This window comes from Ascidiella aspersa, chromosome 9 (genome assembly GCF_963924565.1).
Source record: "Ascidiella aspersa chromosome 9, kaAscAspe10.2, whole genome shotgun sequence".
In the NCBI taxonomy this organism is placed as follows: Eukaryota; Metazoa; Chordata; class Ascidiacea; order Phlebobranchia; family Ascidiidae; genus Ascidiella; species Ascidiella aspersa.
In genome coordinates, this window is record NC_139455.1 from 9237578 (window position 1) to 9255002 (window position 17425).

The 17425-nt window shown below is 33.8% G+C and overlaps 27 non-coding genes across 27 annotated transcripts; all 27 read right to left on the bottom strand.

The window, feature by feature from the left end:
- Window positions 1-338: 338 nt before the first annotated feature.
- On the bottom strand, window positions 339-410 carry Trnat-agu (transfer RNA threonine (anticodon AGU)). Its single transcript has one exon. It is a non-coding gene; the product is annotated as a tRNA-Thr (tRNA).
- A 181-nt stretch (window positions 411-591) lies between these two features.
- Trnai-uau (transfer RNA isoleucine (anticodon UAU)) lies at window positions 592-681 on the bottom strand. The gene is given in 2 exon segments: window positions 592-627; window positions 644-681. It is a non-coding gene; the product is annotated as a tRNA-Ile (tRNA).
- Window positions 682-1511: 830 nt separating this feature from the next.
- Trnat-ugu (transfer RNA threonine (anticodon UGU)) lies at window positions 1512-1583 on the bottom strand. Its single transcript has one exon. It is a non-coding gene; the product is annotated as a tRNA-Thr (tRNA).
- A 181-nt stretch (window positions 1584-1764) lies between these two features.
- Window positions 1765-1854, bottom strand: Trnai-gau (transfer RNA isoleucine (anticodon GAU)). Its single transcript is given in 2 exon segments — window positions 1765-1800; window positions 1817-1854. It is a non-coding gene; the product is annotated as a tRNA-Ile (tRNA).
- An 828-nt stretch (window positions 1855-2682) lies between these two features.
- Window positions 2683-2754, bottom strand: Trnat-ugu (transfer RNA threonine (anticodon UGU)). Its single transcript has one exon. It is a non-coding gene; the product is annotated as a tRNA-Thr (tRNA).
- A 181-nt stretch (window positions 2755-2935) lies between these two features.
- Trnai-uau (transfer RNA isoleucine (anticodon UAU)) lies at window positions 2936-3025 on the bottom strand. Its single transcript is given in 2 exon segments — window positions 2936-2971; window positions 2988-3025. It is a non-coding gene; the product is annotated as a tRNA-Ile (tRNA).
- An 830-nt stretch (window positions 3026-3855) lies between these two features.
- Window positions 3856-3927, bottom strand: Trnat-ugu (transfer RNA threonine (anticodon UGU)). Its single transcript has one exon. It is a non-coding gene; the product is annotated as a tRNA-Thr (tRNA).
- Window positions 3928-4108: 181 nt separating this feature from the next.
- Window positions 4109-4198, bottom strand: Trnai-uau (transfer RNA isoleucine (anticodon UAU)). The gene is given in 2 exon segments: window positions 4109-4144; window positions 4161-4198. It is a non-coding gene; the product is annotated as a tRNA-Ile (tRNA).
- Window positions 4199-5280: 1082 nt separating this feature from the next.
- On the bottom strand, window positions 5281-5370 carry Trnai-uau (transfer RNA isoleucine (anticodon UAU)). The gene is given in 2 exon segments: window positions 5281-5316; window positions 5333-5370. It is a non-coding gene; the product is annotated as a tRNA-Ile (tRNA).
- Window positions 5371-6199: 829 nt separating this feature from the next.
- Window positions 6200-6271, bottom strand: Trnat-agu (transfer RNA threonine (anticodon AGU)). Its single transcript has one exon. It is a non-coding gene; the product is annotated as a tRNA-Thr (tRNA).
- A 498-nt stretch (window positions 6272-6769) lies between these two features.
- Window positions 6770-6842, bottom strand: Trnaa-agc (transfer RNA alanine (anticodon AGC)). Its single transcript has one exon. It is a non-coding gene; the product is annotated as a tRNA-Ala (tRNA).
- A 530-nt stretch (window positions 6843-7372) lies between these two features.
- Trnat-agu (transfer RNA threonine (anticodon AGU)) lies at window positions 7373-7444 on the bottom strand. The gene has a single exon. It is a non-coding gene; the product is annotated as a tRNA-Thr (tRNA).
- Window positions 7445-8545: 1101 nt separating this feature from the next.
- On the bottom strand, window positions 8546-8617 carry Trnat-agu (transfer RNA threonine (anticodon AGU)). Its single transcript has one exon. It is a non-coding gene; the product is annotated as a tRNA-Thr (tRNA).
- Window positions 8618-8798: 181 nt separating this feature from the next.
- Trnai-uau (transfer RNA isoleucine (anticodon UAU)) lies at window positions 8799-8888 on the bottom strand. The gene is given in 2 exon segments: window positions 8799-8834; window positions 8851-8888. It is a non-coding gene; the product is annotated as a tRNA-Ile (tRNA).
- Window positions 8889-9718: 830 nt separating this feature from the next.
- On the bottom strand, window positions 9719-9790 carry Trnat-agu (transfer RNA threonine (anticodon AGU)). The gene has a single exon. It is a non-coding gene; the product is annotated as a tRNA-Thr (tRNA).
- A 1100-nt stretch (window positions 9791-10890) lies between these two features.
- Window positions 10891-10962, bottom strand: Trnat-agu (transfer RNA threonine (anticodon AGU)). The gene has a single exon. It is a non-coding gene; the product is annotated as a tRNA-Thr (tRNA).
- Window positions 10963-11143: 181 nt separating this feature from the next.
- Trnai-uau (transfer RNA isoleucine (anticodon UAU)) lies at window positions 11144-11233 on the bottom strand. The gene is given in 2 exon segments: window positions 11144-11179; window positions 11196-11233. It is a non-coding gene; the product is annotated as a tRNA-Ile (tRNA).
- An 830-nt stretch (window positions 11234-12063) lies between these two features.
- On the bottom strand, window positions 12064-12135 carry Trnat-agu (transfer RNA threonine (anticodon AGU)). The gene has a single exon. It is a non-coding gene; the product is annotated as a tRNA-Thr (tRNA).
- A 181-nt stretch (window positions 12136-12316) lies between these two features.
- On the bottom strand, window positions 12317-12406 carry Trnai-uau (transfer RNA isoleucine (anticodon UAU)). The gene is given in 2 exon segments: window positions 12317-12352; window positions 12369-12406. It is a non-coding gene; the product is annotated as a tRNA-Ile (tRNA).
- An 829-nt stretch (window positions 12407-13235) lies between these two features.
- On the bottom strand, window positions 13236-13307 carry Trnat-agu (transfer RNA threonine (anticodon AGU)). Its single transcript has one exon. It is a non-coding gene; the product is annotated as a tRNA-Thr (tRNA).
- Window positions 13308-13805: 498 nt separating this feature from the next.
- On the bottom strand, window positions 13806-13878 carry Trnaa-agc (transfer RNA alanine (anticodon AGC)). Its single transcript has one exon. It is a non-coding gene; the product is annotated as a tRNA-Ala (tRNA).
- A 530-nt stretch (window positions 13879-14408) lies between these two features.
- Window positions 14409-14480, bottom strand: Trnat-agu (transfer RNA threonine (anticodon AGU)). Its single transcript has one exon. It is a non-coding gene; the product is annotated as a tRNA-Thr (tRNA).
- Window positions 14481-15581: 1101 nt separating this feature from the next.
- On the bottom strand, window positions 15582-15653 carry Trnat-agu (transfer RNA threonine (anticodon AGU)). The gene has a single exon. It is a non-coding gene; the product is annotated as a tRNA-Thr (tRNA).
- A 181-nt stretch (window positions 15654-15834) lies between these two features.
- On the bottom strand, window positions 15835-15924 carry Trnai-uau (transfer RNA isoleucine (anticodon UAU)). The gene is given in 2 exon segments: window positions 15835-15870; window positions 15887-15924. It is a non-coding gene; the product is annotated as a tRNA-Ile (tRNA).
- Window positions 15925-16151: 227 nt separating this feature from the next.
- On the bottom strand, window positions 16152-16224 carry Trnaa-agc (transfer RNA alanine (anticodon AGC)). The gene has a single exon. It is a non-coding gene; the product is annotated as a tRNA-Ala (tRNA).
- A 530-nt stretch (window positions 16225-16754) lies between these two features.
- Window positions 16755-16826, bottom strand: Trnat-agu (transfer RNA threonine (anticodon AGU)). Its single transcript has one exon. It is a non-coding gene; the product is annotated as a tRNA-Thr (tRNA).
- A 181-nt stretch (window positions 16827-17007) lies between these two features.
- Window positions 17008-17097, bottom strand: Trnai-uau (transfer RNA isoleucine (anticodon UAU)). Its single transcript is given in 2 exon segments — window positions 17008-17043; window positions 17060-17097. It is a non-coding gene; the product is annotated as a tRNA-Ile (tRNA).
- Between the last annotated feature and the right edge of the window lie 328 nt (window positions 17098-17425).

The window sequence follows — 17425 nt, forward strand, 5'->3', positions numbered from 1 at the left end:
TCATTGTACAGTTGACTAAATATGAGTAATGAGAATTATTACCTGCTTTGTACAACTTTGTTCAACATGATTCATTGTATTAGTGCTAGGATTCCATTGAGAAATGTGTTAATCATAAATTTTGTTTTTTGTTTACAGCCAACCAAATTAAAGTTTACAAATTTTACTTGAATAAAACGAAAGTTGTTATGTTTAGTAAAACACTACTAGTTTGCTTTAACAAAAATGATTTTTGTAGTGTTTACCTTGTCGTTTAAAGCAATGATTGAAACAGAGCAGTTGCTCGAAATATTTCATCATTATTGCGAATTATTTTTTCGGTAAAATGTAATTCCGTAAGGCACCACTGGGGATCGAACCCAGGATCTCCTGTTTACTAGACAGGCGCTGTACCACTAAGCCATGGCGCCGCCGTGCAAAGAAGACTTTCTAAACCATTTTCGATAAGATAAGATAGCGTTCGCAAAGTTGTAACAATTTTCAATGAAATGCAAACTGAAACTAACCGAAGATTGAGAAGTTTTGCAACAGGTCGATTTTAAACTACAAGTAATAACTATAATTGGCCCCTTGAAGTTGCCAAAATATTTCTGCTCCAGGTGAGGCTCGAACTCACAACCTCCGCATTTCTCCGCTAATATTTTATAAGTACGGCGCGCTAACCGATTGCGCCACTGGAGAGTTGCACAACAAATTTCTGTTATCTTTCAAATTTTAGATAAAATTTAAAAACATATAAGTTTTGGAACTAGTACGAAATATTTCATTGCAGCAAAAACTTGTTCGACTAAAACATGAATTAATTAAACAACCAAATTATTTATGGATTTAATGTAAAAATAATCGATAGAACAAATACTTGTATATTTCAAATCATCTATGATCAAACTGCACAAAATATAAAGGATTGGAGATGCCGGGTATCGATCCCGGTACCTCACACATGCTGAGCGCGCGCTCTACCATCTGAGCTAGATCCCCGATGAGAGCTATGCATTAATACATGTTCATCAAGAAATACTTTAATCAGTCATGTTTTATCCGGGGTGATATAAATTTATTCTGATGTTTACCGAATAAACTACTTCAGAATATAAATAAAAGAATAAGAAACAACTATAATCGTGCTGAACCTATTTCTGTTTTAAAAATCTCCAGTTCATCTCATAGCATTCATTATACAGTTGACTAAATATGAGTAATGAGAATTATTACCTGCTTTGTACAACTTTGTTCAACATGATTCATTGTATTAGTGCTAGGATTCCATTGAGAAATGTATTAATCATAAATTTTGTTTTTTGTTTACAGCCAACCAAATTAAAGTTTACAAATTTTACTTGAATAAAACGAAAGATGTTATGTTTAGTAAAACATTACTAGTTTGCTTTAACAAAAATGATTTTTGTAGTGTTTACCTTGTCGTTTAAAGCAATGATTGAAATAGAGCAGTTGCTCGAAATATTTCATCATTATTGCAAATTATTTTTTCGGTAATATGTAATTCCGTAAGGCACCACTGGGGATCGAACCCAGGATCTCCTGTTTACAAGACAGGCGCTTTACCACTAAGCCATGGCGCCGCCGTGCAAAGAAGACTTTCTAAACCATTTTCGATAAGATAAGATAGCGTTCGCAAAGTTGTAAAAATTTTCAATGAAATGCAAACTGAAACTAACCGAAGTTTGAGAAGTTTTGCAACAGGTCGATTTTAAACTACAAGTAATAACTATAATTGGCCCCTTGAAGTTGCCAAAATATTTTTGCTCCAGGTGAGGCTCGAACTCATAACCTCCGCATTTCTCCGCTACTATTGTATCAGTACGGCGCGCTAACCGATTGCGCCACTGGAGCGCTGCACAACAAATTTCTGTTATCTTTCAAATTTTAGATAAAATTTAAAAACATATAAGTTTTGGAACTAGAATGAAATAATTCAATGCCGCAAAAACTTGTTCGACAAAAACATGAATTAATTAAACAACCAAATTATTTATGGATTAAGTGTAAAAATAATCGATAGAACAAAACTTGTATATTTCAAATCATCTATGATCAAACTGCACAAAATATAAAGGATTGGAGATGCCGGGTATCGACCCCGGTACCTCGCACATGCTGAGCGCGCGCTCTACCATCTGAGCTACATCCCCGATGAGAGCTATGCATTAATACATGTTCATCAAGAAATACTTTAATCAGTCATGTTTTATCCGGGGTGATATAAATTTATTCTGATGTTTACCGAATAAACTACTTCAGAATATAAATAAAAGAATAAGAAACAACTATAATCGTGCTGAACCTATTTCTGTTTTAAAAATCTCCAGTTCATCTCATAGCATTCATTATACAGTTGACTAAATATGAGTAATGAGAATTATTACCTGCTTTGTACAACTTTGTTCAACATGATTCATTGTATTAGTGCTAGGATTCCGTTGTGAAATGTATTAATCATAAATTTTGTTTTTTGTTTACAGCCAACCAAATTAAAGTTTACAAATTTTACTTGAATAAAACGAAAGATGTTATGTTTAGTAAAACATTACTAGTTTGCTTTAACAAAAATTATTTTTGTAGTGTTTACCTTGTCGTTTAAAGCAATGATTGAAATAGAGCAGTTGCTCGAAATATTTCATCATTATTGCGAATTATTTTTCGGTAATATGTAATTCCGTAAGGCACCACTGGGGATCGAACCCAGGATCTCCTGTTTACAAGACAGGCGCTTTACCACTAAGCCATGGCGCCGCCGTGCAAAGAAGACTTTCTAATCCATTTTCCATAAGATAAGATAGCGTTCGCAAAGTTGTAAAAATTTTCAATGAAATGCAAACTGAAACTAACCGAAGATTGAGAAGTTTTGCAACAGGTCGATTTTAAACTACAAGTAATAACTATAATTGGCCCATTGAAGTTGCCAAAATATTTCTGCTCCAGGTGAGGCTCGAACTCATAACCTCCGCATTTCTCCGCTACTATTGTATAAGTACGGCGCTCTAACCGATTGCGCCACTGGAGCGCTGCACAACAAATTTCTGTTATCTTTCAAATTTTAGATAAAATTTAAAAACATATAAGTTTTGGAACTAGTATGAAATAATTCATTGCAGCAAAAACTTGTTCGACAAAAACATGAATTAATTAAACAACCAAATTATTTATGGATTTAATGTAAAAATAATCGATAGAACAAATACTTGTATATTTCAAATCATCTATGATCAAACTGCACAAAATATAAAGGATTGGAGATGCCGGGTATCGATCCCGGTACCTCACACATGCTGAGCGCGCGCTCTACCATCTGAGCTAGATCCCCGATGAGAGCTATGCATTAATACATGTTCATCAAGAAATACTTTAATCAGTCATCTTTTATCCGGGGTGATATAAATTTATTCTGATGTTTACCGAATAAACTACTTCAGAATATAAATAAAAGAATAAGAAACAACTATAATCGTGCTGAACCTATTTCTGTTTTAAAAATCTCCAGTTCATCTCATAGCATTCATTATACATTTGACTAAATATGAGTAATGAGAATTATTACCTGCTTTGTACAACTTTGTTCAACATGATTCATTGTATTAGTGCTAGGATTCCATTGAGAAATGTATTAATCATAAATTTTGTTTTTTGTTTACAGCCAACCAAATTAAAGTTTACAAATTTTACTTGAATAAAACGAAAGATGTTATGTTTAGTAAAACATTACTAGTTTGCTTTAACAAAAATGATTTTTGTAGTGTTTACCTTGTCGTTTAAAGCAATGATTGAAATAGAGCAGTTGCTCAAAATATTTCATAATTATTGCAAATTAATTTTTCGGTAATATGTAATTCCGTAAGGCACCACTGGGGATCGAACCCAGGATCTCCTGTTTACAAGACAGGCGCTTTACCACTAAGCCATGGCGCCGCCGTGCAAAGAAGACTTTCTAAACCATTTTCGATAAGATAAGATAGCGTTCGCAAAGTTGTAAAAATTTTCAATGAAATGCAAACTGAAACTAACCGAAGATTGAGAAGTTTTGCAACAGGTCGATTTTAAACTACAAGTAATAACTATAATTGGCCCCTTGAAGTTGCCAAAATATTTCTGCTCCAGGTGAGGCTCGAACTCATAACCTCCGCATTTCTCCGCTACTATTGTATAAGTACGGCGCGCTAACCGATTGCGCCACTGGAGCGCTGCACAACAAATTTCTGTTATCTTTCAAATTTTAGATAAAATTTAAAAACATATAAGTTTTGGAACTAGAATGAAATAATTCAATGCCGCAAAAACTTGTTCGACAAAAACATGAATTAATTAAACAACCAAATTATTTATGGATTAAGTGTAAAAATAATCGATAGAACAAAACTTGTATATTTCAAATCATCTATGATCAAACTGCACAAAATATAAAGGATTGGAGATGCCGGGTATCGACCCCGGTACCTCGCACATGCTGAGCGCGCGCTCTACCATCTAAGCTACATCCCCGATGAGAGCTATGCATTAATACATGTTCATCAAGAAATACTTTAATCAGTCATGTTTTATCCGGGGTGATATAAATTTATTCTGATGTTTACCGAATAAACTACTTCAGAATATAAATAAAAGAATAAGAAACAATTATAATCGTGCTGAACCTATTTCTGTTTTAAAAATCTCCAGTTGATCTCATAGCATTCATTATACAGTTGATTAAATATGAGTAATGAGAATTATTACCTGCTTTGTACAACTTTGTTCAACATGATTCATTGTATAAGTGCTAGGATTCCGTTGAGAAATGTATTAATCATAAATTTTGTTTTTTGTTTACAGCCAACCAAATTAAAGTTTACAAATTTTACTTGAATAAAACGAAAGTTGTTATGTTTAGCAAAACATTACTAGTTTGCTTTAACAAAAATTATTTTTGTAGTGTTTACCTTGTCGTTTAAAGCAATGATTGAAATAGAGCAGTTGCTCGAAATATTTCATCATTATTGCAAATAATTTTTTCGGTAATATGTAATTCCGTAAGGCACCACTGGGGATCGAACCCAGGATCTCCTGTTTACAAGACAGGGGTTTTTCAACTAAGCCATGGCGCCGCCGTGCAAAGAAGACTTTCTAAACCATTTATGATAAGATAAGATAGCGTTCGCAAAGTTGTAACAATTTTCAATGAAATGCAAACTGAAACTAACCGAAGATTGAGAAGTTTTGCAACAGGTCGATTTTAAACTACAAGCAATAACTATAATTGGCCCCTTGAAGTTGCCAAAATATTTCTGCTCCAGGTGAGGCTCGAACTCACAACCTCCGCATTTGTCCGCTACTATTGCATAAGTACGGCGCGCTAACCCATTGCGCCACTGGAGCGCTGCACAACCAATTTCTGTTATCTTTCAAATTTTAGATAAAATTTAAAAACATATAAGTTTTGGAACTAGTACGAAATATTTCATTGCAGCAAAAACTTGTTCGACTAAAACATGAATTAATTAAACAACCAAATTATTTATGGATTTAATGTAAAAATAATCGATAGAACAAAAACTTGTATATTTCAAATCATCTATGATCAAACTGTACAAAATGTAAAGAATTGGAGATGCCGGGTATCGATTCCTGTACCTCGCACATACTAAGCGCGCGCTCTACCATCTGAGCTACATCCCCGATGAGAGCTATGCATTAATACATGTTCATCAAGAAATATTTTAATCAGTCATGTTTTATCCGGGATGATATAAATTTATTCTGATGTTTACAGAATAAACTACTTCAGAATATAAAAAAAAGAATAAGAAACAACTATAATCGTGCTGAACCTATTTCTGTTTTAAAAATCTCCAGTTCATCTCATAGCATTCATTATACAGTTGACTAAATATGAGTAATGAGAATTATTACCTGCTTTGTACAACTTTGTTCAACAAGATTCATTGTAATAGTGGTAGGATTCCATTGAGAAATGTATTAATCATAAATTTTGTTTTTTGTTTACAGCCAACCAAATTAAAGTTTACAAATTTTACTTGAATAAAACGAAAGTTGTTATGTTTAGTAAAACATTACTAGTTTGCTTTAACAAAAATGATTTTTGTAGTGTTTACCTTGTCGTTTAAAGCAATGATTGAAATAGAGCAGTTGCTCGAAATATTTCATCATTATTGCGAATTATTTTTTCGGTAAAATGTAATTCCGTAAGGACCACTGGGGATCGAACCCAGGATCTCCTGTTTACTAGTCAGGCGCTTTACCACTAAGCCATGGCGCCGCCGTGCAAAGAAGACTTTCTTAACCATTTTCGATAAGATAAGATAGCGTTCGCAAAGTTGTAACAATTTTCAATGAAATGCAAACTGAAACTAACCGAAGATTGAGAAGTTTTGCAACAGGTCGATTTTAAACTACAAGTAATAACTATAATTGGCCCCTTGAAGTTGCCAAAATATTTCTGCTCCAGGTGAGGCTCGAACTGACAACCTCCGCATTTCTCCGCTACTATTGCATATGTACGGCGCGCTAATCCATTGCGCCACTGGACCGCTGCACAACAAATTTCTGTTATCTTTCAAATTTTAGATAAAATTTAAAAACTTATAAGTTTTGGAACTAGTACGAAATATTTCATTGCAGCAAAAACTTATTCGACTAAAACATGAATAAATTAAACAACCAAATTATTTATGGATTTAATGTAAAAATAATCGATAGAACAAAAACTTATATATTTCAAATCATCTATGATCAAACTGCACAAAATATAAAGGATTGGAGATGCCGGGTATCGATCCCGGTACCTCGCACATGCTAAGCGCGCGCTCTACCATCTGAGCTACATCCCCGATGAGAGCTATGCATTAATACATGTTCATCAAGAAATACTTTAATCAGTCATGTTTTATCCGGGATGATATAAATTTATTCTGATGTTTACCGAATAAATTACTTCAGAATATAAAAAAAAGAATAAGAAACAACTATAATCGTGCTGAACCTATTTCTGTTTTAAAAATCTCCAGTTCATCTCATAGCATTCATTGTACAGTTGACTAAATATGAGTAATGAGAATTATTACCTGCTTTGTACAACTTTGTTCAACATGATTCATTGTATTAGTGCTAGGATTCCATTGAGAAATGTGTTAATCATAAATTTTGTTTTTTGTTTACAGCCAACCAAATTAAAGTTTACAAATTTTACTTGAATAAAACGAAAGTTGTTATGTTTAGTAAAACATTACTAGTTTGCTTTAACAAAAATGATTTTTGTAGTGTTTACCTTGTCGTTTAAAGCAATGATTGAAATAGAGCAGTTGCTCGAAATATTTCATCATTATTGCGAATTATTTTTTAGGTAAAATGTAATTCCGTAAGGCACCACTGGGGATCGAACCCAGGATCTCCTGTTTACTAGACAGGCGCTTTACCACTAAGCCATGGCGCCGCCGTGCAAAGAAGACTTTCTAAACCATTTTCGATAAGATAAGATTGCGTTCGCAAAGTTGTAACAATTTTCAAGGAAATGCAAACTGAAACTAACCGAAGATTGAGAAGTTTTGCAACAGGTCGATTTTAAACTTCAAGTAATAACTATAATTGGCCCCTTGAAGTTGCCAAAATATTTCTGCTCCAGGTGAGGCTCGAACTGACAACCTCCGCATTTCTCCGCTACTATTGCATAAGGACGGCGCGCTAACCGATTGCGCCACTGGAGCGCTGCACAACACATTTCTGTTATCTTTCAAATTTTAGATAAAATTTAAAAACTTATAAGTTTTGGAACTAGTACGAAATATTTCATTGCAGCAAAAACTTGTTCGACTAAAACATGAATTAATTAAACAACAAAATTATTTATGGATTTAATGTGAAAATAATCGATAGAACAAAAACTTGTATATTTCAAATCATCTATGATCAAACTGCACAAAATATAAAGGATTGGAGATGCCGGGTATCGATCCCGGTACCTCGCACATGCTAAGCGCGCGCTCTACCATCTGAGCTACATCCACGATGAGAGCTATGCATTAATACATGTTCATCAAGAAATACTTTAATCAGTCATATTTTATCCGGGATGATATAAATTTATTCTGATGTTTACCGAATAAATTACTTCAGAATATAAAAAAAAGAATAAGAAACAACTATAATCGTGCTGAACCTATTTCTGTTTTAAAAATCTCTAGTTCATCTCATAGCATTCATTATACAGTTGACTAAATATGAGTAATGAGAATTATTACCTGCTTTGTACAACTTTGTTCAACATGATTCATTGTATTAGTGCTAGGATTCCATTGAGAAATGTATTAATCATAAATTTTGTTTTTTGTTTACAGCCAACCAAATTAAAGTTTACAAATTTTCCTTGAATAAAACGAAAGTTGTTATGTTTAGTAAAACATTACTAGTTTGCTTTAACAAAAATGATTTTTGTAGTGTTTACCTTGTCGTTTAAAGCAATGATTGAAATAGAGCAGTTGCTCGAAATATTTCATCATTATTGCGAATTATTTTTTCGGTAAAATGTAATTCCGTAAGGCACCACTGGGGATCGAACCCAGGATCTCCTGTTTACTAGACAGGCGCTTTACCACTAAGCCATGGCGCCGCCCTGCAAAGAAGACTTTCTAAACCATTTTCGATAAGATAAGATAGCGTTCGCAAAGTTGTAACAATTTTCAATGAAATGCAAACTGAAACTAACCGAAGATTGAGAAGTTTTGCAACAGGTCGATTTTAAACTACAAGTAATAACTATAATTGGCCCCTTGAAGTTGCCAAAATATTTCTGCTCCAGGTGAGGCTCGAACTGACAACCTCCGCATTTCTCCGCTACTATTGTATAAGTACGGCGCGCTAACCGATTGCGCCACTGGACCGCTGCACAACAAATTTCTGTTATCTTTCAAATTTTAGATAAAATTTAAAAACTTATAAGTTTTGGAACTAGTACGAAATATTTCATTGCAGCAAAAACTTGTTCGACTAAAACATGAATAAATTAAACAACCAAATTATTTATGGATTTAATGTAAAAATAATCGATAGAACAAAAACTTATATATTTCAAATCATCTATGATCAAACTGCACAAAATATAAAGGATTGGAGATGCTGGGTATCGATCCCGGTACCTCGTACATGCTAAGCGCGCGCTCTACCATCTGAGCTACATCCCCGATGAGAGCTATGCATTAATACATGTTCATCAAGAAATACTTTAATCAGTCATGTTTTATCCGGGATGATATAAATTTATTCTGATGTTTACCGAATAAATTACTTCAGAATGTAAAAAAAAGAATAAGAAACAACTATAATCGTGCTGAACCTATTTCTGTTTTAAAAATCTCCAGTTCATCTCATAGTATTCATTGTACAGTTGACTAAATATGAGTAATGAGAATTATTACCTGCTTTGTACAACTTTGTTCAACATGATTCATTGTATTAGTGCTAGGATTCCATTGAGAAATGTGTTAATCATAAATTTTGTTTTTTGTTTACAGCCAACCAAATTAAAGTTTACAAATTTTACTTGAATAAAACGAAAGTTGTTATGTTTAGTAAAACATTACTAGTTTGCTTTAACAAAAATGATTTTTGTAGTGTTTACCTTGTCGTTTAAAGCAATGATTGAAATAGAGCAGTTGCTCGAAATATTTCATCATTATTGCGAATTATTTTTTCGGTAAAATGTAATTCCGTAAGGCACCACTGGGGATCGAACCCAGGATCTCCTGTTTACTAGACAGGCGCTTTACCACTAAGCCATGGCGCCGCCGTGCAAAGAAGACTTTCTAAACCATTTTCGATAAGATAAGATTGCGTTCGCAAAGTTGTAACAATTTTCAAGGAAATGCAAACTGAAACTAACCGAAGATTGAGAAGTTTTGCAACAGGTCGATTTTAAACTACAAGTAATAACTATAATTGGCCCCTTGAAGTTGCCAAAATATTTCTGCTCCAGGTGAGGCTCGAACTGACAACCTCCGCATTTCTCCGCTACTATTGCATAAGGACGGCGCGCTAACCGATTGCGCCACTGGAGCGCTGCACAACAAATTTCTGTTATCTTTCAAATTTTAGATAAAATTTAAAAACTTATAAGTTTTGGAACTAGTACGAAATATTTCATTGCAGCAAAAACTTGTTCGACTAAAATATGAATTAATTAAACAACAAAATTTTTTATGGATTTAATGTGAAAATAATCGATAGAACAAAAACTTGTATATTTCAAATCATCTATGATCAAACTGCACAAAATATAAAGGATTGGAGATGCCGGGTATCGATCCCGGTACCTCGCACATGCTAAGCGCGCGCTCTACCATCTGAGCTACATCCACGATGAGAGCTATGCATTAATACATGTTCATCAAGAAATACTTTAATCAGTCATATTTTATCCGGGATGATATAAATTTATTCTGATGTTTACCGAATAAATTACTTCAGAATATAAAAAAAAGAATAAGAAACAACTATAATCGTGCTGAACCTATTTCTGTTTTAAAAATCTCTAGTTCATCTCATAGCATTCATTATACAGTTGACTAAATATGAGTAATGAGAATTATTACCTGCTTTGTACAACTTGTTCAACATGATTCATTGTATTAGTGCTAGGATTCCATTGAGAAATGTATTAATCATAAATTTTGTTTTTTGTTTACAGCCAACCAAATTAAAGTTTACAAATTTTCCTTGAATAAAACGAAAGTTGTTATGTTTAGTAAAACATTACTTGTTTGCTTTAACAAAAATGATTTTTGTAGTGTTTACCTTGTCGTTTAAAGCAATGATTGAAATAGAGCAGTTGCTCGAAATATTTCATCATTATTGCGAATTATTTTTTCGGTAAAATGTAATTCCGTAAGGCACCACTGGGGATCGAACCCAGGATCTCCTGTTTACTAGACAGGCGCTTTACCACTAAGCCATGGCGCCGCCATGCAAAGAAGACTTTCTAAACCATTTTCGATAAGATAAGATAGCGTTCGCAAAGTTGTAACAATTTTCAATGAAATGCAAACTGAAACTAACCGAAGATTGAGAAGTTTTGCAACAGGTCGATTTTAAACTACAAGTAATAACTATAATTGGCCCCTTGAAGTTGCCAAAATATTTCTGCTCCAGGTGAGGCTCGAACTGACAACCTCCGCATTTCTCCGCTACTATTGTATAAGTACGGCGCGCTAACCGATTGCGCCACTGGAGCGCTGCACAACAAATTTCGGTTATCTTTCAAATTTTAGATAAAATTTAAAAACATATAAGTTTTGGAACTAGTACGAAATATTTCATTGCAGCAAAAACTTGTTCGACTAAAACATGAATTAATTAAACAACCAAATTATTTATGGATTTAATGTAAAAATAATCGATAGACCAAAAACTTGTATATTTCAAATCATCTATGATCAAACTGCACAAAATATAAAGGATTGGAGATGCCGGGTATCGATCCCAGTACCTCGCACATGCTAAGCGCGCGCTCTACCATCTGAGCTACATCCACGATGAGAGCTATGCATTAATACATGTTCATCAAGAAATACTTTAATCAGTCATGTTTTATCCGGGATGATATAAATTTATTCTGATGTTTACCGAATAAATTACTTCAGAATATAAAAAAAAGTATAAGAAACAACTATAATCGTGCTGAACCTATTTCTGTTTTAAAAATCTCTAGTTCATCTCATAGCATTCATTATACAGTTGACTATATATGAGTAATGAGAATTATTACCTGCTTTGTAGAACTTTGTTCAACATGATTCATTGTATTAGTGCTAGGATTCCATTAAGAAATGTATTAATCATAAATTTTGTTTTTTGTTTACAGCCAACCAAATTAAAGTTTACAAATTTTCCTTGAATAAAACGAAAGTTGTTATGTTTATTAAAACATTACTAGTTTGCTTTAACAAAAATGATTTTTGTAGTGTTTACCTTGTCGTTTAAAGCAATGATTGAAATAGAGCAGTTGCTCGAAATATTTCATCATTATTGCGAATTCTTTTTTCGGTAAAATGTAATGCCGTAAGGCACCACTGGGGATCGAACCCAGGATCTCCTGTTTACTAGACAGGCGCTTTACCACTAAGCCATGGCGCCGCCGTGCAAAGAAGACTTTCTTAACCATTTTCCATAAGATAAGATAGCGTTCGCAAAGTTGTAACAATTTTCAATGAAATGCAAACTGAAACTAACCGAAGATTGAGAAGTTTTGCAACAGGTCGATTTTAAACTACAAGTAATAACTATAATTGGCCGCTTGAAGTTGCCAAAATATTTCTGCTCCAGGTGAGGCTCGAACTCATAACCTCCGCATTTCTCCGCTACTATTGTATAAGTGCGGCGCTCTAACCGATTGCGCCACTGGAGCGCTGCACAACAAATTTCTGTTATCTTTCAAATTTTAGATAAAATTTAAAAACATATAAGTTTTGGAACTAGTATGAAATAATTCAATGCCGCAAAAACTTGTTCGACAAAAACATGAATTAGTTAAACAACCAAATTATTTATGGATTTAATGTAAAAATAATCGATAGAACAAAAACTTGTATATTTCAAATCATCTATGATCAAACTGCACAAAATATAAAGGATTGGAGATGCCGGGTATCGACCCCGGTACCTCGCACATGCTGAGCGCGCGCTCTACCATCTGAGCTAGATCCCCGATGAGATCTATGCATGAATACATGTTCATCAAGAAATACTTTAATCAGTCATGTTTTATCCGGGATGATAAAAATTCATTCTGATGTTTACCGAATAAATTACTTCAGAATATAAAAAAAGAATAAGAAACAACTATAATCGTGCTGAACCTATTTCTGTTTTAAAAATCTCCAGTTCATCTCAAAGCATTCATTGTACACTTGACTAAATATGAGTAATGAGAATTATTACCTGCTTTGTACAACTTTGTTCAACATGATTCATTGTATTAGTGCTAGGATTCCATTGAGAAATGTATTAATCATAAATTTTGTTTTTTGTTTACAGCCAACCAAATTAAAGTTTACAAATTTTACTTGAAAAAAACGAAAGTTGTTATGTTTAGTAAAACATTACTAGTTTGCTTTAACAAAAATGATTTTTGTAGTGTTTACCTTGTCGTTTAAAGCAATGATTGAAATAGAGCAGTTGCTCGAAATATTTCATCATTATTGCGAATTATTTTTTCGGTAAAATGTAATTCCGTAAGGCACCACTGGGGATCGAACCAAGGATCTCCTGTTTACTAGACAGGCGCTTTACCACTAAGCCATGGCGCCGCCGTGCAAAGAAGACTTTCTAAACCATTTTCTATAAGATAAGATAGCGTTCGCAAAGTTGTAACAATTTTCAATGAAATGCAAACTGAAACTAACCGAAGATTGAGAAGTTTTGCAACAGGTCGATTTTAAACTACAAGTAATAACTATAATTGGCCCCTTGAAGTTGCCAAAATATTTCTGCTCCAGGTGAGGGTCGAACTGACAACCTCCGCATTTCTCCGGTACTATTGCATAAGTACGGCGCGCTAATCCATTGCGCCACTGGAGCGCTGCACAACAAATTTCTGTTATCTTTCAAATTTTTGATAAAATTTAAAAACTTATGAGTTTTGGAACTAGTACGAAATATTTCATTGCAGCAAAAACTTGTTCGACTAAAACACGAATAAATTAAACAACCAAATTATTTATGGATTTAATGTAAAAATAATCGATAGAACAAAAACTTGTATATTTCAAATCATTTATGATCAAACTGCACAAAATATAAAGGATTGGAGATGCCGGGTATCGATCCCGGTACCTCGCACATGCTAAGCGCGCGCTCTACCATCTGAGCTACATCCCCGATGAGAGCCCTGCATTAATACATGTTCATCAAGAAATACTTTAATCAGTCATGTTTTATCCGGGATGATATAAATTTATTCTGATGTTTACCGAATAAATTACTTCAGAATATAAATAAAAGAATAAGAAACAACTATAATCGTGCTGAACCTATTTCTGTTTTAAAAATCTCCAGTTCATCTCACAGCATTCATTGTACAGTTGGCTAAATATGAGTAATGAGAATTATTACCTGCCTTGTACAACTTTGTTCAACATGATTCATTGTATTAGTGCTAGGATTCCATTGAGAAATGTATTAATCATAAATTTTGTTTTTTGTTTACAGCCAACCAAATGAAAGTTTACAAATTCTACTTGAATAAAACGAAAGTTGTTATTTTTTATAAAACATTACTGGTTTGCTTTAACAAAAATGATTTTTGTAGTGTTTACCTTGTCGTTTAAAGCAATGATTGAAATAGAGCAGTTGCTCGAAATATTTCATCATTATTGCGAATTATTTTTTCGGTAAAATGTAATTCCGTAAGGCACCACTGGGGATCGAACCCAGGATCTCCTGTTTACTAGACAGGCGCTTTACCACTAAGCCATGGCGCCGCCGTGCAAAGAAGACTTTCTAAACCATTTTCGATAAGATAAGATAGCGTTCGCAAAGTTGTAACAATTTTCAATGAAATGCAAACTGAAACTAACCGAAGATTGAGAAGTTTTGCAACAGGTCGATTTTAAACTACAAGTAATAACTATAATTGGCCCCTTGAAGTTGCCAAAATATTTCTGCTCCAGGTGAGGCTCGAACTCACAACCTCCGCATTTCTCCGTTACTATTGTATAAGTACGGCGCGCTAACAGATTTCGCCACTGGAGCGCTGCACAACAAATTTCGGTTATCTTTCAAATTTTAGATAAAATTTAAAAACATATAAGTTTTGGAACTGGTACGAAATATTTCATTGCAGCAAAAACTTGTTCGACTAAAACATGAATTAATTAAACAACCAAAATATTTATGGATTTAATGTAAAAATAATCGATAGAACAAAAACTTGTATATTTCAAATCATCTATGATCAAACTGCACAAAATATAAAGGATTGGAGCTGCCGGGTATCGATCCCGGTACCTCGCACATGCTAAGCGCGGGCTCTACCATGTGAGCTACATCACCGATGAGAGCTATGCATGAATACATGTTCATCAAGAAATACTTTAATCAGTCATGTTTTATCCGGGATGATAAAAATTCATTCTGATGTTTACCGAATAAATTACTTCAGAATATAAAAAAAAGAATAAGAAACAACTATAATCGTGCTGAACCTATTTCTGTTTTAAAAATCTCCAGTTCATCTCAAAGCATTCATTGTACACTTGACTAAATATGAGTAATGAGAATTATTACCTGCTTTGTACAACTTTGTTCAACATGATTCATTGTATTAGTGCTAGGATTCCATTGAGAAATGTTTTAATCATAAATTTTGTTTTTTGTTTACAGCCAACCAAATTAAAGTTTACAAATTTTACTTGAAAAAAACGAAAGTTGTTATGTTTAGTAAAACATTACTAGTTTGCTTTAACAAAAATGATTTTTGTAGTGTTTACCTTGTCGTTTAAAGCAATGATTGAAATAGAGCAGTTGCTCGAAATATTTCATCATTATTGCGAATTATTTTTTCGGTAAAATGTAATTCCGTAAGGCACCACTGGGGATCGAACCAAGGATCTCCTGTTTACTAGACAGGCGCTTTACCACTAAGCCATGGCGCCGCCGTGCAAAGAAGACTTTCTTAACCATTTTCTATAAGATAAGATAGCGTTCGCAAAGTTGTAACAATTTTCAATGAAATGCAAACTGAAACTAACCGAAGATTGAGAAGTTTTGCAACAGGTCGATTTTAAACTACAAGTAATAACTATAATTGGCCCCTTGAAGTTGCCAAAATATTTCTGCTCCAGGTGAGGCTCGAACTGACAACCTCCGCATTTCTCCGGTACTACTGCATAAGTACGGCGCGCTAATCCATTGCGCCACTGGAGCGCTGCACAACAAATTTCTGTTATCTTTCAAATTTTTGATAAAATTTAAAAACTTATGAGTTTTGGAACTAGTACGAAATATTTCATTGCAGCAAAAACTTGTTCGACTAAAACACGAATAAATTAAACAACCAAATTATTTATGGATTTAATGTAAAAATAATCGATAGAACAAAAACTTGTATATTTCAAATCATCTATGATCAAACTGCACAAAATATAAAGGATTGGAGATGCCGGGTATCGATCCCGGTACCTCGCACATGCTAAGCGCGCGCTCTACCATCTGAGCTACATCCCCGATGAGAGCTATGCATTAATACATGTTCATCAAGAAATACTTTAATCAGTCATGTTTTATCCGGGATGATATAAATTTATTCTGATGTTTACCGAATAAATTACTTCAGAATTTAAAAAAAAGAATAAGAAACAACTATAATCCTGCTGAACCTATTTCTGTTTTAAAAATCTCCAGTTCATCTCATAGCATTCATTGTACAGTTGACTAAATATGAGTAATGAGAATTATTACCTGCTTTGTACAACTTTGTTCAACATGATTCATTGTATTAGTGCTAGGATTCCATTGAGAAATGTGTTAATCATAAATTTTGTTTTTTGTTTACAGCCAACCAAATTAAAGTTTACAAATTTTACTTGAATAAAACGAAAGTTGTTATGTTTAGTAAAACATTACTAGTTTGCTTTAACAAAAATGATTTTTGTAGTGTTTACCTTGTCGTTTAAAGCAATGATTGAAATAGAGCAGTTGCTCGAAATATTTCATCATTATTGCGAATTATTTTTTCGGTAAAATGTAATTCCGTAAGGCACCACTGGGGATCGAACCCAGGATCTCCTGTTTACTAGACAGGCGCTTTACCACTAAGCAATGGCGCTGCCGTGCAAAGAAGACTTTCTAAACCATTTTCGATAAGATAAGATAGCGTTCGCAAAGTTGTAACAATTTTCAATGAAATGCAAACTGAAACTTACCGAAGATTTAGAAGTTTTGCAACAGGTCGATTTTAAACTACAAGTAATAACTATAATTGGCCCCTTGAAGTTGCCAAAATATTTCTGCTCCAGGTGAGGCTCGAACTCACAACCTCCGCATTTCTCCGCTACTATTGTATAAGCACGGCGCGCTAACCGATTGCGCCACTGGAGCGCTGCACAACAAATTTCTGTTATCTTTCAAATTTTAGATAAAATTGAAAAACATATAAGTTTTGGAACTAGTACGAAATAATTCATTGCAGCAAAAACTTGTTCGACTAAAACATGAATTAATTGAACAACCAAATTATTTATGGATTTAATGTAAAAATAATCAATAGAACAAAAACTTGTATATTACAAATCATCTATGATCAAACTGCACAAAATATAAAGGATTGGAGATGCCGGGTATCGATCCCGGTACCTCGCACATGCTAAGCGCGCGCTCTACCATCTGAGCTACATCCACGATGAGAGCTATGCATTAATACATGTTC